The following is a 25,255-nucleotide window of genomic DNA, read 5'->3' as shown; positions in this document are numbered from 1 at the left end:
ATGAATTCTCTGAGTGCTTGCTTGTTCACAAAAAACTTTATTTCTCCTTCACTTATGAAGCTTAGTTTGGCTGGATGTGAAATTCTTGGTTGAAAGTTCTTTTCTTTAAGGATGTTGAATATTGGTCCCCACTCTCTTCTGGCTTGTAGGGTTTCTGCTGAGAGATCTGCTGTAAGTCTGATAGGCTTCCCTTTGTGGGTGACCTGACCTTTCTCTCTGGCTGCCCTTAGTATTTTCTCCTTCATTTCAACCCTGGTGAATCTGACGATTATGTGCCTTGGAGTTGCTCTTCTTGAGGAATATCTTTGTGGTGTTCTCTGTATTACCTGGAGTTGAATATTATCCTGCCTTACTAAGTTGGGAAAATTTTCCTGAATAATATCCTGAAGCGTATTTTCCAGCTTGGATTCATTCTCTTCGTCACATTCAGGTACACCTATCGAGCGTAGATTAGGTCTTTTCACATAGTCCCATATTTCTTGGAGACTTTGCTCGTTCCTTTTTGTCCTTTTTTCTCTAATCTTGTCTTCTAGTTTTATTTCATTGAGTTGGTCTTCGACCTCTGATATCCTTTCTTCTGCTTGATCAATTCGGCTGTTAAAACTTGTGCATACTTCATGTAGTTCTCGTATTGTGTTTTTCAGCTCCATCAATTCACTTATTTTCCTCTCTAAATTTCGTATTCTTGTTGATGTTTCGTCAAACCTTTTTTCAGTTCTTAGTTTCTTTGGATTGTGTTAGAACAAGTTCTTTTAATTCACAGAAGTTTCTTATTATCCACATTTTGAAGCCTGCTTCTGTAATTGGAACACACTCGTTCTCCATCAAGCCTTGTTTCGTTGCTGATGAGGAACTGGGATCCCCTGCTGAGGAAGAGGCGTTCTGATCTTGGGTATTTTCAGCCTTTTTTGACTGTTTTCTTCCCTTCGTTGTAGATTTAGCCATCTGTGGTCTTTATAATTACCGTCTTTGTAATTGGGTTTCTGAGTGGACGTCCAACTTACTGATTCTCAGCGCCGAAATCTGAGCAACCCACTGCCCCGACCAAATCAGTGGCGTTAAGATTGATGGTGCTTTTCTGACTCTGCACCAAGAACCAACGCTCTGAGGCGACGGCAAAACCGCCTCGCCGGTCACAAGAGTCGCGCTGGCGACCCGTGGGGCTCCTCTGCTGGGAGTCTCCTGGTGCGTGAGCAACAAGAATTCATGTGAAAGTGTGGCGTCCTCTCGTTCTTTGTGTTTTCACTGGGAGCTACAATCCTGAGCTGCTAGTGTTCAGCCATCTTGGATCTCTCTCGACAAATGTTATTTTCCTCTTTAATCCAATCTTGGGGCCTCACTCCATCTCATCACAGATGATGTTGCTGCGGCCTCTCAGTTACACTGAGTCATACATGGTCCACTGGTTTTGTGAGCTAGAGTCAGGCCATGGGCTGGCCTGAGAGTCAAGGATCAGGCGTTCATGTTAACAAGTGCCCTTGCTCTGTGGCCAAATTCTCCTTTTATAGAGCACAAACAGGGCTGTGTGTGAATGGACATGCTTGTTGGTCCTGCGTGGATGATGTTTTGGATAGGTGACATGGAATAGTTCAGCCTAGTTAATATACCAGGAGGAATGAGAATTTGTAGCCCGAGTTTCAGATGCTTCCTTCTCTGGTTTTAGGTGTCCTCTCATCCTTGCCTCAGTGCTGGCCTGCAGGAGGACTCCCCTGATTGGTGGCTCGGGTTCTATCTGAGGATGGGGAGGAAGAAATCCAAGTGGGCGACTCGGAGCTTGGTGGGGCAGAGCTGCAGAGCCCGTGCCATGCCCAGGGGTGTACTTTAAACGTACCGTACCTCTAATTAGATCCGCCTAAACACCATCATTGTTTGCTTTCCGTCAGAGGCCCAGAGGGGAGAGGTGTGCACCAGTGGTCACATGGCTAGTGAAGAGGGGACACAGACCTACTCTTCTCACGCTGGGCTGTACTTTCCATTTTGTCCTTGGCCCCACCCAGCACCGCTTGACCACAGAGTGCGCAGCCCCAACCCGCCCTGCTACAGGACCCAAGTCACCCACCAGAACTCAGCAGCTCCGTGGTCGGCTGGAGAGCGAGCACAGTCGGGCATCTGCCGGCTCTCCACTTCTGCTTTCTCCAGGAAATGAGCATAGACCCAACGCGAGTGATTCAGAGTGAAACAGCGCGGAAGACTGACAATGCGGGGCCGGGTCCTCTTCCCCGGTGCCTGAGGGGCTGCGGCTGGGGATGAGGGGGCCCATACCATCTCATGTGTGCAGGCGCTGACGGCCACCCCTCCAGGTAGGCCACCTTGCTCTTGGCCCAGCCAGGCACGCAGGGAGGTGGGCCTGTGGGCCCCGCCTGTCAGCGTGGGGCCTGCTGGCTGCCTCCGGGGAGGCTGAGCATGGGGCCACATGTGACCCAGTGCCTGGTTCAGGTTTGTGGATGTGGGAGAGGAGGTGAGCTGGGGAGCAGGAAGTGTGTCTGGCTTGGGCGGCCCACGTGGTCAGCGCCGCTCCAGGCCTGGGTCTGCCGGGGCGTGTGTCAAGGCTGGGGTTTGGGAGTCAGGCTGGGCTCCAGCAGCACTCCACTGCTGGCCTTTCTCGCGGTGCTGCTGCGAAGGAAACCCTGGGAAGGGCTGACACGGACTGTGCTACTTGTCAAGGGGGCGGAGAGAGTGGGTTGAGAGTGAGGCTCACCCTTCAACCCCGCGAGGCCTCTGAGGAGTGCAGAGTGCGGGGCCATTTCCAACGGGGCTACGGAGGGAGCTGGTCTGTCCCAGCCCTGCCGCCACTCACTGGGTTCTGGTAAGTAGGTGCCTCCCTGGTCTCACTTCCCTCATCTGAATTATTACAGCGAACCATTGAAACGCCAGCATTTTCTGCCTAAGCAGGGCCACCTGGCTCAGTAAGGACTGATTCTTCTCTTCCCCTGAAGTGAAACTTCTAGAACACTAAACCGATTTAAATTAGTGTTTCCGTTTTCTGTATGGTGTGAGAGGGAGCTGATCTGATAACTAAGGTTTCTATGTATTACGCTTTCCACGGAGCACACTAATTTTAATATGAATTTCTGTACAGTCATTCATTTAATTATTTAACAAATAGGTATTGAGAGGTCATGCCCTACCAGTCTCTGGTCAAAGTGGACAGGGGTTTGCGGTGCTCAGTGGGTGGGAGAGTGGCAGGTAGCGTCGGGGTCTTGGGAGGGTGGGGATGGCTCCAGTCTTCTGAGAGAGGACCTGAAGGAGGAATGCTGAGCCCTGCGGGTTTCTGAGAAGTGTTCTTGACAAGGGTCTGGAGGAGGAGACCTGGTGGAAGTCCGTGTGGCACAGTGGGGTGAGGGGCATGCCTGAGGGCTCTGGCCAGAGAGGTAGAGAAGAACAGGGTCAGGTCAGAGAGGCCCTTTCTGTCTGTCCATCCTGAGCACCTGGGCTATTCTGTGAACTTGGGAAGATTTTTAATATTGAAAGAAAAGAAAATTTCAGCCAGGTGCAGTGCCTCACGCCTGTAATCCCAGCACTTTGGGAGGTCGGGGCAGGTGGAGTTCTGCAGTCACGAGTTCAAGACCAGCCTGGACAGGACGGCAAAACTCCATCTCTAAAAAAAGACAAGACAAGAAAAGAAAATTTAGAAAAAGCATAATATCATAGAAGTAATAAAAAAAATAGCATAAACCCTGTGTGCTGACACCTTAGTTTTTTTTTTTTTTTTAAGATCAGCTTCATCTTCCAAGTCCTCTTCATGCCCATATTTCTCCCTCCCTCTTCAGAAGCAGCTACTGTGCAGAATTTTGGTTTTGTTGTTCCTTTGCCTTTTTCCCCCTAGTTTTACATTTCATATTTAAATTCATATATATATATATATATATATGATTGCAAGTTTTTGAACTCTTGTAAACATGGAATTAAATATTCTTTTAAGATTTGCCTAATTGGTTCAAAGGCATGTTTCTGAAATTCCTTATATTGTGGCATGTACCTGTAGATAATTTTCTGCAGTATAGTATTCTATTAGATGAATATAGCTCAATATGTTTTTCTGAGATGCTGCTGATGGGCACTTGAGATATTTCAAGAGTTGTTTTTTTTTTCTATTATAACAGTGCTGCTAGAACTATTTTTGTGCATGCATCCTGGGGCACGTGTGCAAGAATTTCTCTAGGGTATATACTCTAGAAATAGAATTGGTGGGTCACAGGTTATACATATCTTCAGCCTTACTGGGTGTCACCACATTGTTTTCCAAAGGTTTTGCCCCATTTTACCCACCCCTCAGTCTCTCAGCAATGTACCAAAGTTTATGTTGCTCCACATCTTCACCAACATTTATTATTGTCAGATACGGTATTTCTGCCAATCTGTTAGAAATGAAAAGCTATCTTAGCATGTTTTTAATTTGCATTGCCCAAATTACTAAGGTTGGGCATCTTTTTCATATGTTTATTGGTCATTTGGGGTTCTTTTCCTGTTCAAATATTTTGTCCACATCTCCATGGGGTTATCTGTCTTTTTTATCCTATTGATTTGCCGTAATCCAATACATATTCTGGGTTCTACTTTTTGTCATTCATATGTATCACAAATATTTTTCTTTGGTTGGTGCCTTGTGTCCTTATGTTCCTTGTGGTTTCTGCTAATGACTGAATTTCTTAGTTTCAAACAATTTTATCCATCTGTTGCTTTATGATTTATACTTGTTATGTGTTATCTAAGAAATTTTCCATGATAACATTGTGAAATTATTTTCAAAAAGTTTTATAATGTTAACTTTTTACACTTAAGTCTCTAGTCTGCTTGGAAATGGCTTTACTGTATAGTGTGAGGGAGGAAGAAATTTTATTTTATTTTGCTTTTCCCACATGAATAACCAAAAATCTTGGCTCCATTTATTTAATAGGTCATTCTTTTTTTTTTGAGACTGAGTCTCGCTCTGTTGCCCAGGCTGGAGTGCAATGACATGATCTCAGCTTGCTGCATCCTCCGCCTCCCAGGTTCAAGCAATTCTCCTGCGCCAGTCTCTCTAGTAGCTGGGATTATAGGCACACACCACCAATCCTGGCTAATTTTTGTATTTTTTAGTAGAGATGAGGTTTCACCATGCTGGCCAGGCTGGTATTGAACTCCTGACCTCAAGTGATCCACCCACCTAGGCCTCCAAAAGTGCTGGGGTTACAGGTGTGAGCCACCGCACCTGGCCTAATAGGTCATTCCTTAGTCATTGATCCATGGTAGCTCTGTTGTGAATTGATGTCATGTGCATAGGGGTCTTTCCTGTTCTCTATTCTGTCAATTTGCTTAACCCTTTGCCAGTGCTAGACAATAATGTTAACCACAGGTTTATAATAAATTTCAATAACTGGAAAGAGTCTCCCTATTCTTTTCTTTTTCCATTCTGTCTTGACAATTCTTGGTATTTTACTCCTTCATATAAATTTCATAGTTGACTTTCAACAGAAAGACACTATGTTCAGATTTGACTGGAAACATAATTTGGAGAAAAGTGACATCTTTGTGAAAGCAACTTTTCCAATTAATCAAGGTGATCTGTCTCTCCATTTATTTAGGTCTTCTCTAAAGTATTTAAATATGTTGTTATTATTTCTTTTGTAACAGTAGTGCATATTTTGCTTAGATATATCCCTAAGTGGTTTTTATTTTTATATTGTGTCAACTGTCATTAAAATATATTTTTGGATTTTTGTTGATACATGCTTGCATTTTGAACAAGAATCATATTGGCTGTCATGTGAAGATAATAGGAGACCAAAGGAAGAAATAAGACTACCAGTTCAGAGACTTTTGCAATAACCCAGGCTAGGTGTAGTGGTGGCTTGCCCCAGAGTGATAATAGTAGAGATAATGAGAGGTGGTCAGAGTTGTCAGACTCTAGATAATTTTTTGAGGGTAGGATTTGATGACATTTTAGGTATAGAGCATGGGAGAAAGAGAGAAGCTAAAGATGACTCCAGAGCAACAGGAAGAGTGAGATTGTCATCTACTGAGCTGGCTTGAGGGCAGTAGAAGCAGATTTGGAAGGTGATGGTGATTCAGAAATATGAGTTTGGTCATATAAAGGTGGAGCTGCCTGTTAGACAACAGGTGGGGGAATGAAGACTTGGCACTCTCCACCCCCACCCCAGTGACCTTCATAATAGAGAAGCAAGGCAGCTTGGCCAACTGAGAGAAAGAAGGAAGGTATCTTATGCAGGAGGGTAAGGGGGAAAATTAGCTTCTCAAAGTTCCTAGAGCCACACCTTAGAACTGCTATCCATTTTATTTACAGTTAGGACCTTGTATTTGTAGTCTCCCTTCAAGTGCTATAAGCCATCAAAATGCAGACAGATGATGTCTCCTAAACCCTTGGCTGACAGTCCCCTTTCAGGCATCTGCACTCCTTAAAAGCTTAAATATCAAAGTCTAAACTTTGTTATCCAACACGGAAGCCACTAGCCATACTTGAAGTGTTATCCAATACAGAAGCCACTAGCCATAGTTGAGACACACTGTAAGTATGAAAGGCACAGCAGATTTCAAAGATATTACAAACTAACAACAAAGAATTATAAAACATCTCAGTACTTAAAAATAATGCTTACATGGTGAAAATATTTTGGATATATTGGGTTAAATGAAACTTACTTTAAACATTAATTTAACATATTTATTTTTATTTTTAACAATGTGTCTACCAGGAAATTTGAAAGTAAACATGTGGCTGTAATTGTGCCTGGCTTTCTATTTCTAAAAATTTCTATTGGACAGCAGCCTTTAGAGGGATGATACTTCTTGTTCTATGGCCAGAGGCTTTCATGGGAACACGGTTTAAGATGGATGAGAAGCTGGAGAAGTCAAAAGCCATTTGAAGAAAATAATTCCAAGGAGAAAGAGAGTATACAAGCTAAGAATAATGGATTCATTACCTAAATAAACCACGCACTTATACTTGCAAACTCACTTAATTCTCAAGATGAGATAAGTTTCATTATTCCCATTTTACAGATGAGAAAATGGAGACTCAGAGATGTAAGGTCCTTTGCCCTCAGATAGTGAGTAGCTAAGCTGGGATTTGATCCTAGTTCTGCCTGATTTTAAAGCCTGTGCACTTGCATTAGACCACATTACCACTGAAAGACTGAAGAAGAGGAATAGAGCATGTTTGGCAGGAGTATGACAGTGTTTCTTTCCTTTTGGCCGAATGATTAAATTCTTTTGAGAATTCATAGGAAACAAAATCACTGCAACAGGGATCCTTCCCCTCAGCATTGCCCATGACAGCAATGGAGATAATCTGAGCATCCAGTTATTAGGGAGTGAGAGTCAACTATTAGAGGGTGATCCATTAAAAGGATGCTCCATGGTCATTAAGTCTGACACTTTAGGGGAAAGGGCAACAGAGAACATGTTTATGATATGATAGATGATTAATACAGTTAAGTCATTTTTGTATCAATTACAAGCAAAATATAATTGTGTTACGGTATCTTCGAGGTGTTGCTTTTTCTGGCCAGAAACCTCTGGCCAGTGGTGCCTTTGCCCAAGTTCTGGTCCTGGATCCAGGAAGAATGAGGGATGCAGACAAGTGTAGGACGAGCAAGATGAAGAGGGGCTTTACTAAGTGTTGGAAGAGCTCAGTGGGTAGCTTCTCTCTGTAGGCAGGTTGTCCCTAAGTGTTAGAACAGCTTGGAGGAGACCTGCAGTGGGTAGCTTCTCTCTATAGGTAGGTTGTCCCGTTGAGTGCTCTGCTCTCAGCAGAGAGGGTAGCTCCTCTCTGCAGCTGGTTGTCCCCATGTCTGCAGCTCTCAGTAGAGAGGAGGCCCTGGAGAAGGTAGCTCCTCTCTACAGCTGGTCCTCCTGTTATTTTCCCAGCTCTCAGCAGAGAGGGACCCTCCTCCCTGAAGCTGGTCATCCAGTTGTCTTTCCATCCTCTGCCCTGCTCTGGCTGAGCCCAGGATTTTTATAGACCTCAGAGGGAGGAAGTGTGAGCCGATTAGGCCATGGGTGGCCATGGATAGTCTGAAAAAGGCACCGCAAGTCCCCACTCTGGTCTGTAGGTAGTAGCCTAGCCCCCAGCCTTCAGGCCGTCCCTGGCCTGAAGGTGGGACCTTACTGGGGACCAGTCCTCTTCCACCCAGGAACCTGTCTGACTCCTGCTGCCTTCCATGGCACCCCAGCTGTTCATGCCAAGGGGCCCTCAGCCCCCTCCCCACCTCACAGCCTGAGGCAGGGGTTCCTGATCCTCACTGGGCCTAGGCCAGGATATGGGACAGGGGCAGCATCACCAGGAGCTCCCCCTGTTGCCAAGGTGCTCCGGGGCCATTGGGGCAAAGCTGGACTGAGGCCCCAGTCTGGACATAGGAAGTGACAGGCTTGGTGGTCACCCTGACTTAGAGTGGCAGACCCTGAGACACTGCCCTGGGTGACTCATGCACAGCCTCCTCCCAAGGCCCTGGAACCTGGCACCCTTGGCAGGGTGGGTGCCATGGCTGTGCCACTGGCTGGGTGCCTGAATTGGGCACCACTCCTACTTCCCACTCTGGCCCTGAACCCTGGCACCAGCTCCACATTCACAGCCTCTCTGCCTGATCATGCTGCTCCCTCACCCAGTCTGGCTTCATCATGGCAGTGCCCAGGGTAGTGGGCTGCTGGAGTTCGGGGGCTGTCTGCTTCCTCCCTTTGCCCTCCCTGCAGTGGCCAGCATGATGACAGTGGCTACCTGCTGCTGTAATCCCTTGGATGTGAAAATTGGTAGGCAAAAAAAGAGAAATATTTGTGGATTTTTGTGTTTTCCATGTAATAATACGATAATTTCTCAGTAACACTCAATATCAGCTTTTAAAAGGATATGCACAAACTAGAGCGATATAGTCAAAGATAAAGGTATATAAACATAAAGAAATTGTGTAGAGGCTGGCCAAAACATGTGGGCAATTAGCAATGTTGAAACACGCTGCCAGGAACCCACCGAGCAACAGTGAACAGAATCCAGGGAGACTGGCCTTTCGTGCAGAAGGCAGCAGGGTGGCAGATGCTGTAACAGTGTCAGTGTTGAGCACCTCTGCAGCTGTTTGTCCCCAGTGTCTCTGCACTGAGAATGCCCATTCTTTAGGAGAGGGAGGAGGGTGGCAATTAAAAGAGCGATGAAGCCCAGGATGTGTGCTGTGAGACTCGGGGCACAGGCTCCTAAGCCCACCCAGGCACCCAAACCTGCAGTATGGTCCACGTGGTCTCAGCCTTCGATGAGTGTGGAGGGCAAAAGAGCCAGGAGGATCAGGGAGGCAAATGTCCAGATGTTCAAAGGAGGAAAAGCCCAGGGCACTGCCCTGCTGTCAGAACACAGGTTGTTGTATTTCCTTTTAACCTCACACACCTATGGGCCTGTGGGCCAGGACACCTTTACCTTATCCGAGTGATGGTGTCGGGAGGGAGGGGCAGTGTCCCCAGGTAAGTCTGCACCTCTGCCAGTGGGCAGGACCCTCACAATTGGCCCCCTGGAAGATTGCCTTTGTTCCACGAAACACTTCCTTCCTCACACAATTTCAAGTGTCTATATCATTTCATTTTTGAAGTGTGTATTTAATGTGGTGATTTCCTCTCCCAAAGTGCTTTAATTAAATCACTGTGGCATTTTATAATCAATAGAGACTTAGAAGTGAGGAAATACAAGAGTGAGAAGGAGAGCATATTCATGAATAATGATGACAATAGGAGGAATGGGATGGGAGCCGCAGTTGTTACAGGCAGATGCCACTGGGGAAAACGACTGATTTGGGTATTACACAGGCAGACCTTTGTGCGGCCTGCCTGGCTGTGCCAGCCAAGAACTTTCACTGCCAAGCTTCCCTTTTCTCCTGTACATGTAGCTACTCGCTCTCTGCTTCACTGTCCCACTGTAATTACTAAGTGAGATCGTATCTTGATGCAGCCTTGAAAACTGAAAGGGGCTGTCACCTGCTGGTGGTGGCTGCCTTCTAATATCAGGACAGCCTGGTAGTGGGAACAGTTTGGAAATGGAGAGGGGCAAGGTTGCTTCTTGTGTTGGGGAAGCAGCCATGAGCTGCGTCTGGAAGGTGGAAGATTTGGACCCCGGCACTGAGGGAGGAGCTTTCCAGGCAGAGGAGGTGGCCTGAGTGGAGGCAGAGGGTTTAGGATGTGAGTCATCAGCGGATTAGGCCTAAACCCACTGGGGGTTCAGGGAGGAATTAGACAAGGAAGGGATTGAGTCCTATCATCAGGGCCACAAGCTTGGGAAGGTTCCCAGAGAACATGGGAGCCACAGAGGATGTTTGCGCAGGGAGAGAAAGTCTTGCCATGGTACGGCCAGAGGACAGATGAGGAACCAGAGGGGTTGTGTGTCAGGCCCACCTTGGGCTACCAGCTTCATAGAGGGCAGGCCTGGAGAATCCATGTTACCCACGCAAGTGGCATTCTCAGGTCCCTTGACCCCTTTTTGTTCTATTCAGATGCCATCTTCCCACCTCCTCAGCATGTAGAATAATTAAGAAAATTATTCCTGGCACATTCAGAGTCTGCAAGCTTGTGGGAGACTCATTCTGGTTAAACAAATATTCAGCTCTCAAAGGAGAAATTTGAAGCTTGTGAACCGGGGTGAATTTGAACAGCAGACTGTCACTAGAAAGATCCTTAAGGAATGTCTATTCTAAATGCTTCATGTTACAGGTGGGGAAACTGAGTCATAGAAAAGCAAAGAGACTCAGCCTGGAGGCTGAAGTCCCTACTTCCAATGACTAGCAGTATATTTCCTTACTCTCCACTTAGGTGAAAAGCATCAGGAGCCAAGTTGCATCTGAAAGTGTCTCTTTTTCTCTTTAGCGTAAAAGCAGAATCTTCTGGGTGCAGGTTGGCCTGGCACAGGAGGGGACAGGGAACCAAGAAAACGAGTAACTGTGTAGGTGACTCGTTTGCGCCCTCACTTTTTTATGCTCTGATGATCCCTAAGAACTAAGAGATGCTTAATTCCTGAGGGGCCAGGCATGCATATTTCCAGGTATGCTTCAAAGCCTCACTTGTGATTTTTGTGTGTTTATTCTGATCAAATTACACTTGAAATGAAATAAGTGAAACGAAATGACTGTGTGAGCAAACCAAGCCAGCTGGAAATATGTCAAAATCTTTCTTACCTTAGCGCATGACCTTAGAGGTTTAAAAGGATCCTGCAAAGTTCTCCTGCGATTTTCCTTCTCTGGGAGTTTGGAGGGTGAGGAATCGGATGGGGGTCACTCAGTCTGGAGACGGTCCCGCTGGAGTCCCTGCCCATGTCTTCTGCCCTGTTCCTGCTCACATCCCCCATAGTTGCACAAAGCCAGGTCTAGTTGAGCCAGCTTCTCCTGTGGTTTTTCTTCTCCTTCCTCTTCTCTCTAACCTGCCTGGTGGGTAGCTTACTTCTACTTCCCTCAGACTCCCTCTCCAAAGCCCCTGCTTCTGTGACACTTCTACCACCCCCTGGCCTCCTCCACCCCCATTTCTCCTCCGGTAACCAGCTCCGTCCCTCCGCTCCCTCAGGGCTGCAGTCTGGCTCCCAGGGCTATTTCAAGAGTTGTACTAGAGCATCCCTTTCCTGCCTTCTCTCCTGGGAGGCTGTGAGCTCCTGGTGGCAGAATCACGAGTGATGGGTGGCTGCAAGCTGCTCCTGTCACTCTGCTGAGAGCTCCACAGTGACTTCCAGGACTGGCAGTGAGGCAAGCACCATGTCTGTGTCCGTCGGCCTGGCACTCACTCAACCTTTGAGCCCCTGTCCTTGCTTCTTTTTGGATACCTGTGCCGTTCATTTGCCAGACACACACTGCCCAGGGTGCCTGCCCACTGATTTACAGGGTCCATCCTTACTCTTCAGCATCCACCACTGGCACAGTGTGCTCTAAGAAGCCCTCCCAGACTTCCCCACCCTCCCCAGGCTGGGCCACAAGCCTCCTCTTGCCCCAAGCCACCACTGCCCTGCCCCATGTCTGCCCCACCGCATCTGCTTCCTTGCTGGCCCACTGCTCCCCCTGAGCTTTGAAGTCCAGGGTGTGGATAGCAGGTGACCTGCTCCTTGTATATTTAATAATCCAGAGACCCACTACACAGAGCACGCCATGTAGAGCAGTAGCCCTGGTGGCTTTGCCTGCAGGACAAGTGACTGACACTGAGTATGCTGGTGTCTGTGGAGGCAGTGCTGGCCAAGGGGTGCCCATATTGTCCGAGGTTAATGAACCCTTAGCCTTGAGGCTCCCAGGGGTCTGCTTTTCCCCAGGGCAACAGTGTGACCATAGAGTCTTGTTCTGGACCTCTCAGCTTGTTGCGTGAGCTGTGGGCAGTCAGCAGGCCTGGCTTAGACCTTCTATGGCCGGGGTCAGCAACGACTCTGCAAGTCCAGGCAGGGGCTCCCTGCAACACTGCAGGGTTCAACTAGTACCTGAGGTGCCCCGTGGCACGGTCCACCACCATTGACCACTGCCTGAAGCCAGCCTTGAGTGCTGGAAGAGGGGACCTGGGTTTGACCTTCATTCTGATGCTTATTGACAGATAAATTACTTGTTTTCTGAGTCTTGCTTTGCCCATCTGTACAGTGGGAATAGTAATGCCTACCTTACAAGTTTTCTAAGAGTGGAGAACGTTGACGTCTCTGTTAGTAGATGGTCACTCTTCTATGGCCATTCTTACGTAAGGCAACATTTTCTTACAACATTCAGTAGAGACCAAGCCCCAGTTGGCTCCCAGGTGGGAGAGGCTCACCACCTTTCCACAGATGCTGGGGCTTCTTGTAACCTGTGCTGTCTCCAGCTGAGGTCTTTGTCCCTATCATGATAGCTCAACCACAGCCAGACTGCAGGGATCCGGCCAGGGGAACTGCTCCCTGGCCATTTCCGGCAATGTGGAAGTAGGTACACATACTGAGATACAGAACCAGCTCCTTCTGCAGGACGCTGTGAGTTCCTGTATTCCGTTGCTGTTGCAAAAACCATAGAGGTGTGTGCTGGCTGGAGCCCAGTATGGACTGGAATCAGAAAAAGGAAGTTTTCAGGGCCAGGGAAGGTTTGCTGACCTGCCTAGTTCCTGCTGATGGGAGGCTCCATCTTAGTCTTCAGGGGATCCCCGGAATTTCTGGAAAACACCTGTGTTGCCTTCATCTCCTTGTGAGGCCTTTGAAGCAGGTGGAGGGCTCTGGGTCATGCCACTCCCTGCCTGCAGGCACACTCAGCCCTTGACCCAAGTGGAAAATGGGGACACTCACTAACTGGTGGTGGCTGGGGCAGCACCAAGGTGATCAATTGTCCGTGAGTCCAGCAGTTGAGCTCCTGGCACTCTCTTGAGGAGGCGCTGGCCATGCAGGACCCACAGGGCACTTCCCAAGTGGCCCACCCCTTGCTCTCTCACCTGCTGTCTGCAAGGCCACCCCAGACTTCGCCTGGCCCTGATATGCCATCCCCCAATGCAGGCTCAGTCTTGGAGGCGGCCTTCCTGCTCTTGTCTCCATATTACATCCTCACGGTGGCCAAATACTCACGTCCGGCTCTGTTTAGCCGCTCTCAGGCCCATGTCTCTAAGGCCCTGTCATGAAATCCAACAAACCAGCTTGTGAGGAAACCCAAGATTGCACAGACTCAGCAGTCGGCCCAGGGGGAGGTGACACAGGCAAAAGAGAAGGGTCTAGGCTGGGACTGGGGCAGCCGAACCCCAAAGACGGATGGGGGCCCCAAAGCATGCTTACAAAGTCATGTGGGCTCAGTCTCCCTCGGTAAGTGCAGATTTTAAGAGCCTCAAGGCAGCAAGGTGCAGAATGCGAGAGAGGCCATGCAGTGTCACTCCGAGTCTCTAGTGTGCACTGGACACCCTCTCACGTGTGTTGGCTTGCTTGATTCTTTCTGCAATGTTGCAGGGTTGATATTGTCCACATTTTACAGCTGGAGATATTGAGGTTGAGACAGCCTGAATTGCTAAGGTTACAGGTTAGGAAGAGGTGGAACTGGGATTTGAATTTGATCCATGTGATGTTGCTCTGGGTTGGTCTGGCCTTGAAGCTCAGGAGGGGCCAAGCCTGCCAGAGGGACTAGCTTCCAGGCGGAGGTGGTACTTACCAGCAAATTAAGGTCAGAGGTTGCCACGAAGCCGAGGCTAATAGGCCCACTCCTAGGTGCATGGAGCCACTTGTGGGTGGGCCTGGAACACTCAGATCTTACCCAGCTCACAGGTAACCTAGGAGCCAATGTCTGGTCTCTGAACAGCAGGGCCTGCCATGAAGCAGTAGAGACCTAGGGGGTGCTCCCAGCTCCCTTTCTGACCTGCTTTGTGATGTTCTATGAGCCACCCACATCTCTGGGCATCACAGAATTTTGGGGGTCTCAGCTTCCTGGACCCTGGCCTCACCTGGGGAAACATTGCAACTACCTTAGACCTTGTAGCCAACACTTACACATGGCACCCACCCAGAAGTAAGCCACCATGTTGGGGAGTGTGGCCTCCCAGGTGATCTGGTGAGTGGCCTCGGGGGGTGATGACTGCTCTGTTTCCGAGCTCACCAGGCAATTTTTCATGTCTTCGGGTCTCATGGTCCCCAGGTCGCCTTGGCCTGTTTGCTGCATGTCCGCTTCCAGCTTGCTTCCTGCCTGGCTTTCTCTAAGCAGCCCTTCCATCCCCAGGGTGCTGCTGTCCTCCATGGCTCTGCTCACATGTGTTCTCCACCAGTCCTGTGCCCCAGCTCTGAGACGGCCTCTGGGGAGGGGATGCACTGCCCATACAGAGCCCCTCCTGTGACCTGCGTCTCCACAGGCCATCTCTTGGTATTCCTCAGCAGCGCATTTTTCAGACGAGGACTGGCACTGTGGAGAGTCACTTCTTAGATTCTATAGCTCATGCATGAGGAGCAGAAGCTAGAACCCAGGACTTGACGCCAGAGTCCGATTTTGCCTGCCCACGATGTCTGTGTGCTAGCCTGGGAGATCGCACCAATGTCCTGTGCATTTGAAGCACTGTGATGTCACTCTCCTGACCCCAAGGGTGCCAGGGCTTGAGGCTTGTGGCTGAGGCAGTGACAAGGCCCCTGTGACAGTCCTGTGCCAGCTTTCTAGCAGGTGGGCCTTGCCTGTGCAGATCAGACCAGGATTTCCATGAAATGCTTTTTCTGAGCAGCAGTGGCCTCTTGGAGGAGCAGCAAGGGGCAGGAGGACTTCACCCCACATGACACGGAAGACCTCTTTCGCTTGGGGGCCCTTTGTCAACCGTATCATGCTCAGTCTTGGCTCAATTTGTTTTCAGTGGGAGAGACAGATTGGTGGTTTGGGATTTATTCACAACCCCAAATATGTCTCCTGCTTGGCCTCATGCTTCTAAGAAGACAAAGTCTAATGCTGTGCACTGATTCAATGAACGCTGACAGGGAATGTGGACAGGTCTGGCGAGTGAAGGGCTTTATCTGGGACAGCCACGCTGTATCCGCTGAGGCTTTCCAGAGAAACAGAACAACAGGATGTGTGTAGGCAGGGAGAGATTTATTTTCAGGTACTGGTTCACACAATTGTGTGGCTGGCACGTTTGAAATCGGCAGAGCGGGCCGGAGACCCAGGCAAGAGCTGCTGCGAGTCGGAAGTAAGTCCAGAGGTCTCTAGTGAAACGTGCTGCAGACCCAGCAGGCCTGTGTGCCCCAGAGAGCACATGCTGCAGGGCTCATGGCCCCTGCCATGTCATCTCCATTTCCTCCTCCACAGACAGCCACACTCACCTGGTTTTTGCCCCAGGGGCAGGTGAGGTCTGCGGGGTGAGGAGAGGGATGTGGGAGGTAGAGGGAGCAGAGTGTCTATGGATAAGGCTCTCAGGGTGACCATGAGGAAGAGAGTGGGGCCTGGCCATGGCCACTCTGAGAGAACAGGCAGAGAAGGAGGTCACACACTCAGTGTTCAGAGCTTTCCGTGTTGGGGCTTGCAGCACGGGGACTTTGGAGCAAGCAGGGGCAGAGGCACAGGGACCTACTGTAACACCCAGTGTCCCTCCTGTCCCCTTCACACTCCACATGCGTACACATCAGAGCTCCTGCTTGCTGTCAGTTACTATAACACCGATGTGGGTGAGGACTTGCCCTGCAGCGGAGGGTGGGGGTAGAGGGGCTAGACAGCCTGGGAGGGAAAGTGGTGGAGAGGAGAGGCTGTGGAGGCAGACAGAGCTGGTCCTCAGTGAGCCGCGGGCTCCCAGGAGTGCAACTGCCTGCCACACATGAGGACCCCAGCAAGGCTAAACTCCAGCTTCGCCGGAGCCACTGTAGCCTCTCACACTGCGCTTTTTGTTTTTGTCCTCTTGGTCCTCTGTCTGGGCTGAGGGCGAGGGGTGATCAGGGCTTGTGGTGATGCTAGGTAAAATCTAGATGATAGGATTCTTCTGCTTCTGAAGTCCCTCTCCCAGGCTTCACCTCAGGTGTGGTTCTCCAGGTATGGTCCCTGAACCAGCTCCTGCTGTACCTCCCGGGAACTCTTTAGAGAGACAAATTCCTGGGCCCTACCCCAGACTTACTGAATTGGAAACTCCGGGGCTGGGGTCCAGAAATCTGGTTTTAACAATGTCTTCAGATGCTGCTGCTGCATGCTGAAGTTTTAGAATGACTGCTTTCAGAGCAGTTCCTCCAGGAGGGCAGGTTTTAGGCTGAAGGTTCACCTCTCAGCACCACCCCAAGGCTGGCCACCAGCAGGTGAGGTAAGGGAGTCTCAGAGCACTGGACATTCGATCAGCTCCTTTCCCAGGGGCTCACAGGAAAGCCTGGAGGCTGTCATTCCATTGGTGAAGGTCCCCTCACCTACCTTTCCCTCCTTTGCTTTGTATGTTATATAGACTGTGCTTTGGGGTCCTTTATTACATTCTGCAGGAGCTCCAATGCTCTTGTCCAGCTTCTGCAAATTCTCAGTCTTATTTCCTCCAAGCTATTTCTAGCTCCTATTTTCTCTGATCTTGTCACTGGGTCTCATCTGTGTCCCCTTTGCGTACAATAGCGGTCTTCCCTGCCTGGAACTAACCCAGGTGTGGAACACAGAGCCTCTGTCATTGGCTTCCCGTAATCCTTCCAACACAATGCCATTGTGTGGCAAATGTTTAATGAAGCCTTGGCTCGGAAGGGAATTCTCACTCTTGAGCACGCCCAGGGATGCTGTGCAAACGCATGTGCCTCCAGCTCATCTCCTTCTGGGGGTGGGAGCATGTGGGGTCATGGCAGTTCCCATGCCATGCGGAGAGGTCAGGCATGCAAAGCCCTTGGCACGGGGCCCAGTATAGAGCTAGCACTCAATAGATGCCATTATTGTTATTATTTGATCGTGGTCATTCAACTAAATAAATTATTTCCTCTTCCTTTATCTTTTACCTATTTATTTATTTTATTTATAAATTTGTAATTGTGGCACATACCACAATTTATAAATAACATAAAATTCATCATCGTAACCATTTTTAAGTGTATAGTTCAGTGGCATTGAGTACATTCATGATGTACAACCAGCAGCACTATCTGGCTCCATTACTTTTTCATCTTGCAAAACTGAAACTCTGAGGCCATTAAACACTATCTCCTGGTGCACCCCTCTCCCCCGCCCCTGGGAACCACCATTCTCCTTTCTGGCTCTATGAATTTGACTGCTCTAGGGGCCTCCGATCAATGGATCATACAGCGTTTGTCCTTTTGTGGCTGGCTAGTTCACTAAGTATAATGCTGTCAGGTTCATTCATGCATAGCATGTGCCGGAATTGTCTTCCGTTTGAAGGTTGAATAATATTCCACTTCATCAATTACACATTCACCTATCAATGGATGCTGGCTTGTCTCCACCCACTGGCCATTGGGAATAATGCTACTAGGAATATGGTGTATCTTCTTGTGTCCCTGCTTTCAATTCTTTTGGGCATACTTTTACTTTTTATCATTGACCCACTTTGTCTATTAGTTCAACCAATTTGACATAACAATCAATTATAAACATAATCTTTTTAATTGGATGCAAAAGTGGATGAGAACTTAGAGGGCAGTTTCCCCACTTGGCCAACATGAAGTCCAAGGCCAGGGAAGGGCCCTGAGTGAGCTCTTATCTGTGTGTGGCTTCTGTGGACAGGAGACTTGACCTGTCCCCAGCTGGTGGCATTCTGAGGAAGGAGGAAGCGAGGCTAAGGCAGAGCTTGTGGGCTTTGGAGTCAGATGCACAGAACTTGGCTGGTGGCCCTCGGGGAAGCTGAGGAACCACTCTGAGGCTCTTTCCAGCACCCGTAAAATACTACTATTCACCACCTCTTAGGGTGTTGCTGTGGAGATAAAAAGAGGTGGTACAGAGATGAAAGCACAGAGCCACGATAGAGTGAGCTCTCGGGGAGGGAAGTCACTACTTTGATTAAATAGGGATTTCTAACCCCACTGTACAGGATAAAAGCTGAGGCCAAGGGACTGAAAGCCCCGCCTCTGGCTTTTCCATTAGTTCTCGTTCAACTGCAGTACATATATTTCCTTAAAGTTAAGTTTACTGAAATATAATTAACATAAAAGCATTTACTTTTTTAGTGTACACTTTGGACAAATGTAAACAGTCATGTGACCCCCACCAAGTAATTCTTCTTCCTGAGAGCTTACTTCACAGTGGCTCTGCATTTTTGTCTCCGTATCCTCTCTCTGTCTTCCCAGCAACACCCCATGAGGCGGTAAATAGTAGCAGTATTTGATCGGTTTGAAAAGAACTTCAGAGTGGCTCCATAGCTCTGAGGCTCTTCTTAGCACTGATCAAATACTGCCACTAAATAGCAAGTTGTGTGCATCTGACTCCAAAGCCTGCACGCTTCTTCTTGGCAACTTTCAAGATACAGAACATTTCCACCCCCCCCAAAATTCCTCCTGCAATTTGTAGTTACCCCCTATCCACCATCCCTAGCAACCACTGATCTAGTTTCTGTCCTTAACAATTTTACCTTTTCCAAAATGTCATCTAAGTGGAATATGACAGGAGGTAGCCTTTTGGGGTTGGCTCCTGTCACCTGCATCCAGGGTGCATCCAGGGTGCTGTGGCTGTCAGCCGTGTGTTCCTTTGTATTGCAGAGAGGGATTCTGCTGTGTGGATGCACCTGAGCTTGTTTATTCATTTGTCTCGTGAGGGGCATTTATGTTTTTTCCAGATTTTTGTAGTGATGAGTAGAGCTTCTAGAAACATTCATGTATAGGTTTTTGTAGGAACATATGTTTTAATTTTCTAGGGTAAATAGCTAGGAGCGGAATTCCTGGGGGTATGTTTAACTCTCCCAGAGACTGCCAAACTTCCTTCCCAAGTGGCAGTACCATGTTTGTGTTCCCAGCAGCAAGGGTGAGAGTGGTGGTCGCCCTGCGCCCTTGCCGTCATCAAGTTTTGTTTGTTTGGTGAAAACATACTAATCAGTGTGTCCCGGCATCTTGTTTTAATCATCATTTTCCTAATGATAATGCTGTTGTTCATACTCAGGATTTCTGGCAGTGTCAGCCATGCAGGTGGATGTGAACAGCATTCATAGCACACCACCTCTGTCTCCCTCCTCCTTTTAAATTGGTTTTAGTTTGTAAGGTCTCCTTGTTGATGTGAAACATGGGGAAGAGGGAGCTAAGGACTAACCCCACCCTGAACATGTTTTAGAAACAAGAATGGCTTTGCTATGCATCTATCTATCTATCTATCTATCTATCTATCTATCTATCTATTTATTTATTTATTTTGGAGCTCTCTGGATTCAGGCCAAGACTCTGCTGAAAACAGGAGCAAGAGTGTTTGGATCTGCTGACATGCAGTTAGGCACTGGTGTTTGCATGAAAAGAGAAACAGATCACTTACGGCCATGTATGCCAAGCGCTGTTCTATCCTGTATCATCTGGTTTAGAGGCTTCCCCAGCTCCAAGGCCTGAGGGCTGTGGCCCATTACAGAGATGGCAAACAGGCAGTTTCTGCACCTGGAGTTTATAATCTGGAAGTGAGAACAGTCACAGTGACTCACAAGAAAGGGGGAAAGAATTTTAATCTTTAATTGTTTCAGAGCAACCCTTTGCTGCAGGCCCTAGCTTTTCTACAGGAGGCGCTGAGTCCCAAGCTACCCCTTTGGGTCATTCCACATGCCGTCTTGCTCCGGGGCAGCTTTTCCTGGGAACAGCTTCTTGGCATCTTAGCTCCAAGGGCTGCTTCACCTCTCTGCAAATCACTCGATAGAAAGTCAGGGATGAAAACAGTCGATCAAAATGTTTACTTAGCAGCCCAAATATCAGCAACCCAGCATTGCTTCAGCCTCCAGATGTTACCCTTCACTGGGGCAGCTGTGCGCAGAATGCCCGGTGTGGGTTGTTACAATGCAGCGTGAACTCTGATGACACCATGTATCCCTGCAGGGTGGGTGGGGTGTGGGGTGAGGGTGGACAGTGACACTCAGAGACCTGGGGGCATGCATGGTCACTCCCAGCACTGGCGCTGCTGAGGTCACAGGGAATCCTCCCCTTGTGGGTTCCTGCAGGCTCACCATCTGGTTGCCTGCACATGACACAGAGAAAGGGGAGACCACATCATACACACAACCCACAGACTCTGGGCCCATCTAGGGGCCCCTCCAGCCCTTCAGTGCCTCACTGTCCTGGACCTCTTTCCATCATCCATGCATGAAGGGTAGAGTGGGACTGGGATCACCAGGACCATGTGGATGAGGAGAAGCTGATTCCCAGAAAGGGGAAGTGACTCAGTTAAGACACCAGAGGGGCCAAGCTAGACCTGGACCCCTGCCTGTGACTCCCATCCCAGCCCCACTGCCCCCTCTGTCTCGAGGCTGTGTGAGAAGGCAAGTTTCTGCTTCAGGAGAGCACGGCCTCCAACCTGGTTGGTCAGGGATGCGCAGGGCTGGAGTGCTGCATGCCCCGACCCCATTCAAGCTGGGATACAGCACATCCAGCAGGGAGGAGTGGGCTTCTTTTCCTGGAGGCTCTGGGACTCCCTGCAGCCTCCTGCCCCCTTGCCCTTCCAAGGCCATGTTTTCCTGAACCCTTCCCCTAAAAGCTCACCTGCCCAAGAACCTTTCCAGGATAGCAAGTCTTCCCCCGCCTGTGTGACTGGGTGTAGTCGTTTGCCAAGCCCCTCTCCCCGTCCTCGGCCCCAAGCAGCCACAGTGTGAGCCCAGCTGCCTGTGTGCACTGCTGGGGTATGCTGGGCGGCAAAGCCTGGGCTGTCTACAGACCTGGGGGTGTCTGCTCTGGCCACTAACCAGTGAAGAGACCCTGAGTAAGTCACCTCTCTGCTCCCACCTCAGTATCAGCTGTGGACAAAGGCTGCTAGCTTTGCCGTCACTGGATATAAAGAGGGTTACATGAAGAGTTGCATGTAAATGCCTGCACTAAGTAAATACCTGCACTAAATAGGCGCCAGTAAATACCTGTCCCCCAATCCTAACAGTGACCTGTGCTGAACTGACGAATGCTAGAGGGGCCCTGTGAGCCAATCTGCTGTCATCTCCACTTTACAAATGAGGACACTGAGTCAGGGATGGGTCTTGCCACTTAGTCTAAGCCCATTGTGTTCAAACTCCAGTAGTCCCGAGTCTGTGCTGGGAGCCATACACGTCTGCGAGTAGACTCCCCAAGGCACAGATGTGTTGTCTGTTTAACAGGTTGATTTTTGTGAAAAATGCCCTGAGCTCGAGTTCCCACAGTGGGGAGTGAGGTGGGGGGATGGTCGCGAAGCACAGGTTTGGATCCTGTTTTTATATAAAATTTGGATATTTTGGTCATCACAGATTTCTTGGCATTGACTTTGATCTTTAAAAATGTTGCGATAAATGGTTACTTTTTGGCACCTCCTTAAATCTTGTGCAGAGGTGAGTGCCTCCTTCACTGCCCTACCCTCACTCTGGCCTTGCCTGGGACTTCCCCAGTGACCCTAAGCCCCAATGGGTCGCTTTTCACTCTGGAAGAGGCTGCTGGCTTGTACGTGGGGCCCTTCTTGAGAATGAGACAGATTAGAATGGTTTCTTCTTGCTGTTCTTCACATGGCCCTACGAAGCTACTCCCTGTTTCCTTCTCTTGTCAAATAAAACTGAAGCAGGTATGGGACGATCAGCAGACAAGCGGGCCTGTGGGAGGGCGGGTAGCTGCAGCTTAGCATTTGAGTCAGGTGCTGCTGCCACGCAATTTCAGGGGTCCGCATTAGTTAGAAATTCTTGTTTTTCAAAAATCTATGTCTATTCAAGTGAAAGTGAGTCAGGTGTTTCACTTCAGTAAACGTGGCTTCCTATGCACTTCAGGGGAGAGCTGGGCGGTTTCTGATCCTTCTTCTGGATCTCCAGTGAAGTCTCCACTCATCATAGTTTCATATCCTGACCTGATACTCACTTGACTTGCCTCTTGCTGGTGCTGAAGACGGGGCATGCTAGCAGGTCCTCAGACAGAGTTTACAGATGGAGCCAGTTAGTAGAGCCTGCAGGTGTGACCACGAAATGAACTTTATATGGTAGAGTCAACGCTAAGCTCGCTGTTACCGTGGCTTGGAGCTGGCTGTGTTGGTGCTACAGATGAACACAGTGGCTTTCAGAGTCCTGGGGAAATCCTAGTAGAAATCTTCTAGTAAGAAAAATGAACTTGTTCTAAAGAAGGGTCTAGGCTAGAGAGAGAGAGACATTGAGATTTGGATGCCATCAGCACATAGGTTAATTCATTCATGGATTCATTAATACTTTCATTCATTTATTCAATAAGATTTTATTGAGCATCTACTCTGTGCCAGCCCCTGCTCTGGACACAATATTCTTGACTTCACAAAGCTAATGTTTAGTGGATATGTGGCCCTTAGGGATAATTAGAGCCATGAGGATAGCTGAGACCTCCCTACAAAGAACTCATGAAATGAGAACTCGCCGGAGTCTGACTCCAGAACAGCAGCTGTAGGGAGCTCTGAGGAGACCGAGCCTAGACGGAAACATGCGCGGCTCCTCACTGTGCAGCAAATACACAGCGAGAAACAACAGAGATGCACTTGCTCTTGATTTTATTTTACCTGTCAAATCATGAGGGTTAAAAAAAATGGTAATAAAAAAGATTACACATAAGGAAGTGTGAGTTCTTGTACACTTATGTAGAAGGACTGTCTGTCCCTTGTTAGGATTGGTGTTTTAGGAGCAGCTGTTTGGAAATATGGATCAAGAGGCTGGAAAATTTATCTACCTTTAGCTCCAACGATTTCCTTTTAGAAATTCAGAAATGGATTGGGATTTTGTTATTTTATCATGGATATATAAAAAAGACTTAGACATGAAGCTTGTCATAATAGTATTTTTTATAGTAGTGAATAATTGGATATCATTTAAATACCTAAGTGTAAGGGCTTATTAAATAAACAAGCAACGTTACTCTATGGCTACCATGTAGCCATTAAGAATGAAGGCATTGAGGATCTTAAATGATGTGGAAAATATTCAGAATGTCCTGTTTTGACTACACAGAAAATTATAGACTAATTTATTAAAAAATGGATTGAGATAAGATGTCTGCAATTTTAAAACTAACAATGGACCAGCTTTTAGAATATACTCTCACAAAGCAGCAAAAGAAAGATGAATAAGGAAAACATTAGCAAAGGTTATGAGTAGTTAATTCACAGAGGAGAAACGCCAAAAGGCATGTAATGGTATACTAGTACTCATTCGTAACTTAGAGAAATGCAAATTAAAATCACTTCCCTTCAATCAAATTGAAAACACTGTAAAGCTGGGTGATGTCAAGCAGAGTGGCGATGAGGTCACTGAGGAGCCTTCAGATACTGTGGGGGAGATGGCCTGATGCCAGCTTTCTGAGAGCATCTTAGCTGGTGGAACTTAGTTGAACTGAGCAGGCACGTTCCCTTGACTCCATTCTGCTGCTTCTGCCTTCATACCAGGAGTCAGTCATGAGATCCCAATGAAGGGACCCACACAGGAGCGTCCACCCCAGCCCTCTGTGCAGGACCGGATGTTGTGGCTAATCCAGCCATCTGTCACAGAGAAAGCCAACAAGTAAAATAGGCACATGATGCTCACTTTGGAACACAAGGCAGCAGTTAGAGGAAATGAACTTGACAAACACAGAGCCACGTGGTAGGGTCTGAAGACATAATGCTGGGTGAAAGAGTAAGAGCAGAAAAGATGCAGAACAGCATTCGTCACTTAAGTGTATGAGGACAGAAATCAGGTGCTGTGTGTCATGCCCTGTAAGGTCCATGCTGGTGGAACGGTACCCACCAAGCAGGGGGTGTGGGTAGGGTTCGGGACACAGGAATGTGAGCGGAGAACAGAGTTCCAGTGATAAAGGAATAAATGAACACAGCCAGACAGGAGCCTGTCCAGATCAGGGAAGAGGCTGAGGGATGTGAGCAATTCCACCTCCTGCCCCTTACAGTCCACCCCCCAAAAGAAATAACCCCCCACAAACCCCCATCCCAGCACTCAACAAAAGAAAAAGTATAACTGAAGTTGGCTTCGACAATATTATGATCGTGTTCTTATTAAACTATACATTCACAGATAGAAACTGCAATGTCAGCAGTCATGTTTTCTGGGTATGGGTAAGCATTCTGTTCTTCATGATTTTTAGTTTCTTCCCAGTTTTCGACAATGAACTGACATGGCTTTTGTAATAAGGAAACGATTTCCAAAAATGAAGTAAAGAGTAAGCAGCCTCCTGTGTGCTCTAAGAGGAGCCCGGGGCAGACTGGGTTCTGCATATAAAGAGTGGGCCACTTTCAGAAAGGGTCTGCTTAGCCTTGTCGGTAGCAGGTGGCTAAACCCCATTCTAGCCTGCAAGGAATGTGTGTTTGGGCTAAAAATAAAGCATGATGTGCCCCCACCACTGCTGTAGCCAAGAGCAGAGCCCTGGGGACCCACTTCTGTATGTTCCATGGTCGCTACCCTGTTACTGTTGAATGCCAGCTGGGCTTCAGGATGGACTCCCGCATGGGTGATGTTGAGTTTGGGAGGGCTTTTTTTCAGGGAGCCTGAATATTTTAGTTCTTTCTTAGAGTTTACTCAACTCCAGACAAACAAACGGTATGTTATGCTGTGAGTCATAATTGACTGACAACTTCTGAAGGTGTGTACCTTTGGGAGGTCACTTATCTGGTGAATTGGCCCTTGGATATTTTTATCACGTAAATTTTTGTTGTTGTGCCCGACTTGTGTGCACTTAGAGATGAGCTCCTGTAAGCTTGGGGACTTACAGGGTCATTTTGAGAACAAAATACTCTAAAAATATCGAGTATAAACCAAATAATGCTTAGAATGA

General features: G+C 48.2%; 1 protein-coding gene across 5 annotated transcripts in view; it reads left to right on the top strand.

Moving 5' to 3' along the window:
• The first annotated feature begins 1,987 nt into the window (after nucleotides 1–1,987).
• WDFY4 (WDFY family member 4) overlaps nucleotides 1,988–25,255 on the top strand; it is a 304,899-nt gene continuing 281,631 nt past the window's right edge. For 3 of the 5 annotated variants that reach the window (XM_074382129.1, XM_074382127.1, XM_074382130.1), the window contains exon 1: nucleotides 1,988–2,300. The gene's annotated coding sequence lies outside the window, so the exon portion shown is untranslated. Of the gene's footprint in view, nucleotides 2,301–2,384; nucleotides 2,807–25,255 lie in introns of those variants that run through there. The other 2 variants (XM_074382128.1, XM_003929977.4) reach the window with 2 other exon arrangements.

The sequence above is a fragment of the Saimiri boliviensis genome, chromosome 12, assembly GCF_048565385.1.
Source record: "Saimiri boliviensis isolate mSaiBol1 chromosome 12, mSaiBol1.pri, whole genome shotgun sequence".
Classification (NCBI taxonomy): domain Eukaryota; kingdom Metazoa; phylum Chordata; class Mammalia; order Primates; family Cebidae; genus Saimiri; species Saimiri boliviensis.
Note: the sequence above shows the minus strand (reverse complement) of the source record. Positions and strands in the feature narration are given on the sequence as shown.